The following is a 7030-nucleotide window of genomic DNA, read 5'->3' as shown; positions in this document are numbered from 1 at the left end:
GTTCCTGAGCCGGAGCCAGTGCCTGTGTCTGTTCCTGTTCCTGAGCCGGTGCCTGTTCCTGTGCCCTGGCCGCCCGATGGACGGTCGTCTCCGCCCTGGCCGCCCGATGGACGGTCGTCTCCGCCCTGGCCGCCCGATGGACGGTCGTCTCCGCCCTGGCCGCCCGATGGACGGTCGTCTCCGCCCTGGCCGCCCGATGGACGGTCGTCTCCGCCCTGGCCGCCCGATGGACTGCCTGCTCCGTCCTGGCCTCCCGTATTACCACAGTCTCAAGGTCCTCTTCCGCTCCACGGACCTGGCCCTCCATCCCGCCCCCGGATCCGCCTCCGGGCCACCTCCCACCTGGACAGTTTTGGAGCGTCTGGAAGCCGCTCTTTGGGGAGGGGCTATGTAACGATCACCAGCTGGAGCTGCCCTTGTGAGCCACCAGAGGGCAGTCCACATCAGACTATCATATTCACTCACTAACTACATTTCCCATAACTCACTGCCCGGACTCATCATCACTTATCACTGATCACATTCACCTGTACCTCATTCACTGATTGCATTCACCTGTCTCATCATCCTGTTAGTCTGTCTATATATACCTTGTTCATTCATTCACTCACCGCGAAGTCTTGTTAAGTGTTACACTGCATTTCTGAGCGTTTCCCTGGTTTTCTTGTTTCTTGGTTTTTGATATCTTGCCCTGTTCCCTGGATTACTCTCTTGCCTCTGGTCCCTGGATTACTCTCTTGCCTCTGGTCCCTGCTTGTTTTGTTTGTTTTGTTTGTTTCTTTGTTTTGACTACCTGCCTGTGTATGACCCTAGCCTGTACTTTGGATTACGCCTCTGGATTGCCCCAGCCAATAAAGCTGCATTTGGATCTCCTACTTTGTGTCTCTGAGCAGTTCGTAACAATGACGTTATTTGTGATTGATGAACGTTCTCATAACGTTGATAGAAAACGTTCTTAGAACAAGGTTCTTGGAACGTCTTTATGACGTTATGTTGTGATTGATGAACGTTCTCATAACGTTGATAGAAAACGTTCTTAGAACAAGGTTCTTGGAACGTCTTTATGACGTTATTTGTGATTGATGAAAGTTCTCATAACGTTGATAGAAAACGTTCTTAGAACAAGGTTCTTGGAACGTCTTTATGACGTTATTTGTGATTGATGAAAGTTCTCATAACGTTGATAGAAAACGTTCTTAGAACAAGGTTCTTGGAACGTCTTTATGACGTTATTTGTGATTGATGAAAGTTCTCATAACGTTGATAGAAAACGTTCTTAGAACAAGGTTCTTGGAACGTCTTTATGACGTTATTTGTGATTGATGAAAGTTCTCATAACGTTGATAGAAAACGTTCTTAGAACAAGGTTCTTGGAACGTCTTTATGACGTTATTTGTGATTGATGAAAGTTCTCATAACGTTGATAGAAAACATTCTTAGAACAAGGTTCTTGGAACGTCTTTATGACGTTATTTGTGATTGATGAAAGTTCTCATAACGTTGATAGAAAACGTTCTTAGAACAAGGTTCTTGGAACGTCTTTATGGCGTTATTTGTGATTGATGAACGTTCTCATAACGTTGATAGAAAACGTTCTTAGAACAAGGTTCTTGGAACGTCTTTATGACGTTATTTGTGATTGATGAAAGTTCTCATAACGTTGATAGAAAACGTTCTTAGAACAAGGTTCTTGGAACGTCTTTATGACGTTATTTGTGATTGATGAAAGTTCTCATAACGTTGATAGAAAACTTTCTTAGAACAAGGTTCTTGGAACGTCTTTATGACGTTATTTGTGATTGATGAAAGTTCTCATAACGTTGATAGAAAACGTTCTTAGAACAAGGTTCTTGGAACGTCTTTATGACGTTATTTGTGATTGATGAAAGTTCTCATAACGTTGATAGAAAACGTTCTTAGAACAAGGTTCTTGGAACGTCTTTATGACGTTATTTGTGATTGATGAAAGTTCTCATAACGTTGATAGAAAACGTTCTTAGAACAAGGTTCTTGGAACGTCTTTATGACGTTATTTGTGATTGATGAAAGTTCTCATAACGTTGATAGAAAACGTTCTTAGAACAAGGTTCTTGGAACGTCTTTATGACGTTATTTGTGATTGATGAAAGTTCTCATAACGTTGATAGAAAACGTTCTTAGAACAAGGTTCTTGGAACGTCTTTATGACGTTATTTGTGATTGATGAAAGTTCTCATAACGTTGATAGAAAACGTTCTTAGAACAAGGTTCTTGGAACGTCTTTATGACGTTATTTGTGATTGATGAAAGTTCTCATAACGTTGATAGAAAACGTTCTCAGAACAAGGTTCTTGGAACGTCTTTATGACGTTATTTGTGATTGATGAAAGTTCTCATAACATTGATAGAAAACGTTCTTAGAAAAAGGTTATTGGAACGTCTTTATGATGTTATGTTGTGATTGATGAACGTTCTCATAACGTTGATAGAAAACGTCCCAGAGAGCAAAAAGTCGTCCAGAAGACGTCTAAAAGACGTCATTCTTAGACATCCAGAAGACGTCCTCACAGGAGCCAGAATGAAAGTTTTTTTGACGTCTTTTCTGGACATTGTATAGACGTCAATTAAAGACGTGCTAAAGACGTCATTCTTAGACATCCAGAAGACGTCCTCACAGGAGCCAGAATGAAAAGTTTTTTTGCGTCTTTTCTGGACATTGTATAGACGTCAATTAAAGACGTGATAAAGACGTCATTCTTAGACATCCAGAAGACATCCTCACAGAAGCCAGAATGAAAGTTTTTTTGACGTCTTTTCTGGACATTGTATAGACGTCAATTAAAGACGTGCTAAAGACGTCATTCTTAGACATCCAGAAGACGTCCTCACAGGAGCCAGAATGAAAGTTTTTTTGATGTCTTTTCTGGACATTGTATAGACGTCAATTAAAGACGTGCTAAAGACGTCATTCTTAGACATTCAGAAGACGTCCTCACAGAAGCCAGAATGAAAGGTTTTTTTGCGTCTTTTCTGGACATTGTATAGACGTCAATTAAAGACGTGCTACAGACGTCATTCTTAGACATCCAGAAGACATCCTCACAGGAGCCAGAATGAAAGTTTTTTTTGCGTCTTTTCTGGACATTGTATAGATGTAAATTAAAGACGTGCTACAGACGTCATTCTTAGACATCCAGAAGACGTCCTCACAGGAGCCAGAATGAAAGGTTTTTATGCGTCTTTTCTGGACATTGTATAGACGTCAATTAAAGACGTGCTAAAGACGTCATTCTTAGACATCCAGAAGACGTCCTCACAGGAGCCAGAATGAAAGTTTTTTTACGTCTTTTCTGGACATTGTATAGACGTCAAGTAAAGACGTGCTACAGACGTAATTGTTAGACATCTAAAGGCAGCCAGAATAAAAGTTGTATTAGACGTGTTTTCTGTAAAAGAAATGTCAAAGACTGTTAAAGACCCATACTGACATGGAAATCCCATATGTGCATTTTACAAGGATCCAACTTTAAAAAATATTTACTTACAAATATTTATAAAACAGTGGTTGAACTTGTGAGTGAGCTAGTTCTCACTGAGAAAAACCCAGTTACTCCTTATTAATGGTTGTCTAGTCATGAAACTGCAGACACACAGACCATAGACCTAAATAAGATTTTAAAGAATATTGATAATATTGTATATTCAATTGAATAACTGTGGTGTATATACTTGCATTTGTATATCTTAACAATATAACTGTAATAAACTGCTTACCATTTTCCTGTAAACCAAACTAATCACTCCAAGAAATCAACTATTTAAATCTCAAAATATATTTTTATTACTATTTTAAAACTTAACAGCCAAAAGAGTAAAGTATAAATTAACACAATAAAACTTAAAAGCCAGAACAGTAACGTTGTAAATTAACACAATTTCCCTTTAAATAATCTATAAAATGTTGTTAAAACAATATAACATAACAGTTAACAAAATATGGCTGCTACAGTATAGGGTTCACAAGCTTCATTTATAGCAGCAAGCAGTTTCAGATGATTGGCTACAGACTTCTGGGCCTCTACTGCAGCTGGGTCCCATTTCATGACAGCAGCTACAATCAAAGCAAAAAAATCCACACGTAAAATAAATAAATACAAATGCCACTGTTGTGGTTTAGCTTATAGCAGAGATACATAGTTGAAAATTTGAGTACTCGAATCAATTAAATGAAATAAATCACAAATCAAGTAAAATTACATCAAGCCTGATATAAGGCATTCCACACACACACACACACACACACACACATAGGGGCCATTTACAACTTCATGCGATTTTAGTGATCGGATAGCTATATGATCTTGAAAAGACCACCCAGCCAGCAATGACACGTGGGGCCCAGATGGGTTAACTACGGGTTCCATGGGTACTGTGTGGGCATGGGCTTTGGCTGGGTGAAATCAGCGGGTCCCATGTAGGTTTTGTAGTACGAGTCCCACATAGGAAGCCCATATGAGCTGATTACATGGGCCCCATAAGGGACAGGCATGGGCCAAGTGGGCATGGGTTTGATCTGGGAACACATATATGGGTCTTGCATAACATATTTATGGGGCAAGTGGGCATGGGTTTGATCTGGGAACACATATATGGGTCTTGCATGACATATTTATGGGCCAAGTGGGAATGGGTTTGATCTGGGAACACATATATGGGTCTTGCATGACATATTTATGGGCCAAGTGGGCATGGGTTTGAACTGGGAATGCACATATGGGTCCTGCATAGAATTTTTATGGGCCAAGTGGCCATGGGTTTGAACTGGGAACACATATATGGGTCCTGCATGGTTTATTTATGGGCCAAGGGGGCATGTGTTTGATCTGGGAACACATATATGGGTCTTGCATGACATATTTATGGGCCGAGTGGGCATGGGTTTGATCTGGGAACACATATATGGGTCCTGCATAGAATTTTTATGGGCCAAGTGTCCATGGGTTTGAACTGGGAACACATATATGGGTCCTGCATAGCATATTTATGGGCCAAGTGGGCATGGGTTTGATCTGGGAACACATATATGGGTCTTGCATGACATATTTATGGGCCGAGTGGGCATGGGTTTGATCTGGGAACACATATATGGGTCCTGCATAGAATTTTTATGGGCCAAGTGTCCATGGGTTTGAACTGGGAACACATATATGGGTCCTGCATAGCATATTTATGGGCCAAGTGGGCATGGGTTTGATCTGGGAACACATATATGGGTCCTGCATAGAATTTTTATGGGCCAAGTGTCCATGGGTTTGAACTGGGAACACATATATGGGTCCTGCATAGCATATTTATGGGCCAAGTGGGCATGGGTTTGATCTGGGAACACATATATGGGTCTTGAATGGCATATTTATGGTCCAAGTGGGCATGGGTTTGAACTGGGAACACATATATAGGTCTTGAATGGCATATTTATGGTCCAAGTGGGCATGGGTTTGAACTGGGAATGCATATATGGGTCCTGCATAGAATTTTTATGAGCCAAGTGGGCATGGGTTTGAACTGGGAACACATATATGGGTCTTGAATGGCACATTTATGGGCCGAGTGGGCATGGGTTTGAACTGGGAATGCATATATGGGTCCTGCATAGAATTTTTATGAGCCAAGTGGGCATGGGTTTGAACTGGGAACACATATATGGGTCTTGAATGGCACATTTATGGGCCGAGTGGGCATGGGTTTGAACTGGGAATGCATATATGGGTCCTGCATGGTTTATTTATGGGCCAAGTGGGCATGTGTTTGATCTGGGAACACATATATGGGTCTTGCATGACATATTTATGGGCCGAGTGGGCATGGGTTTGATCTGGGAACACATATATGGGTCTTGCATGTCATATTTATGGGCCAAGTGGGCATGTGTTTGAACTGAGAACACATATATGGGTCCTGCATGGTTTATTCATGGGCCGAGTGGGCATGGGTTTGATCTGGGGACACATATATGGGTCCTGCATAGAATTTTTATGGGCCAAGTGGCAATGGGTTTGAACTGGGAACACATATATGGGTCCTGCATGGTTTATTTATGGGCCAAGTGGGCATGTGTTTGATCTGGGAACACATATATGGGTCTTGCATGACATATTTATGGGCCGAGTGGGCATGGGTTTGATCTGGGAACACATATATGGGTCCTGCATAGAATTTTTATGGGCCAGGTGGCCATGGGTTTGAACTGGGAACACATATATGGGTCCTGCATGGTACATTTATGGGCAAAGTGGGCATGGGTTTGAACTGGGATAATATAGGCCTATATAAAAATATATTTTTGATTTATTTACCGGTATGTTGTGACATTTGAATTGTTTTTTAAAGATTATGTTTGTTGTTCGATGTAACAATTTTGTATTAATGTATTTTTTGGAGAGCTGTTTTTTTTTCAGATATTTTTTTTAAATTTAAATATATTTTTGATTTGTTTACCGATATATTGTTGTGACAACCACAAAAGTGTTGTATTTGTGTTTTAAGAATATTCACAATTATTGTCTTTTATTTGAAACAAGTGATTGTATTTAAAAAAAAAAAAACAAGTATCCCAATTGTTTTATTTTTAATGTGAATTTTCGTGACTTAAAGTGAATTGTGTAGTGTTTGCTCCAGGCCAGTAGGGGCCGTGTAGAGTGACGAGTTACTGTAGCTGCGTGAGTAGCGGGTTTCTCATTACTGCAGAGAGCTCGAAACTGATAACACTGTTTCCTCGTTTCTCTCCTGTTTTACAGGTGGGTGAATGTATAAAAAACACCTCAGAAGTAGCATTTATCTATGCTGGAATGTATGTGAGATATGAGTGAACTGTTTTTAGTGAAATGAGTTTCGTTAGGGTCTGTTTTTGATTTAGTTTGAAATGAGTTGAAACGAGAGGGCAAAGTCCTACAGAGTAACGGTCGAGAGACATTACTAGAGAGCAAGTCAGCTCAACACACACTTTCCCCGTGTATATGATATTTTTTTGAGCTTGTAATGTTAACAGATA

Source organism: Squalius cephalus (genome assembly GCF_949319135.1).
Source record: "Squalius cephalus genome assembly, chromosome: 4".
Lineage (NCBI taxonomy): Eukaryota > Metazoa > Chordata > Actinopteri > Cypriniformes > Leuciscidae > Squalius > Squalius cephalus.
This window is presented reverse-complemented; position numbering follows the sequence as displayed.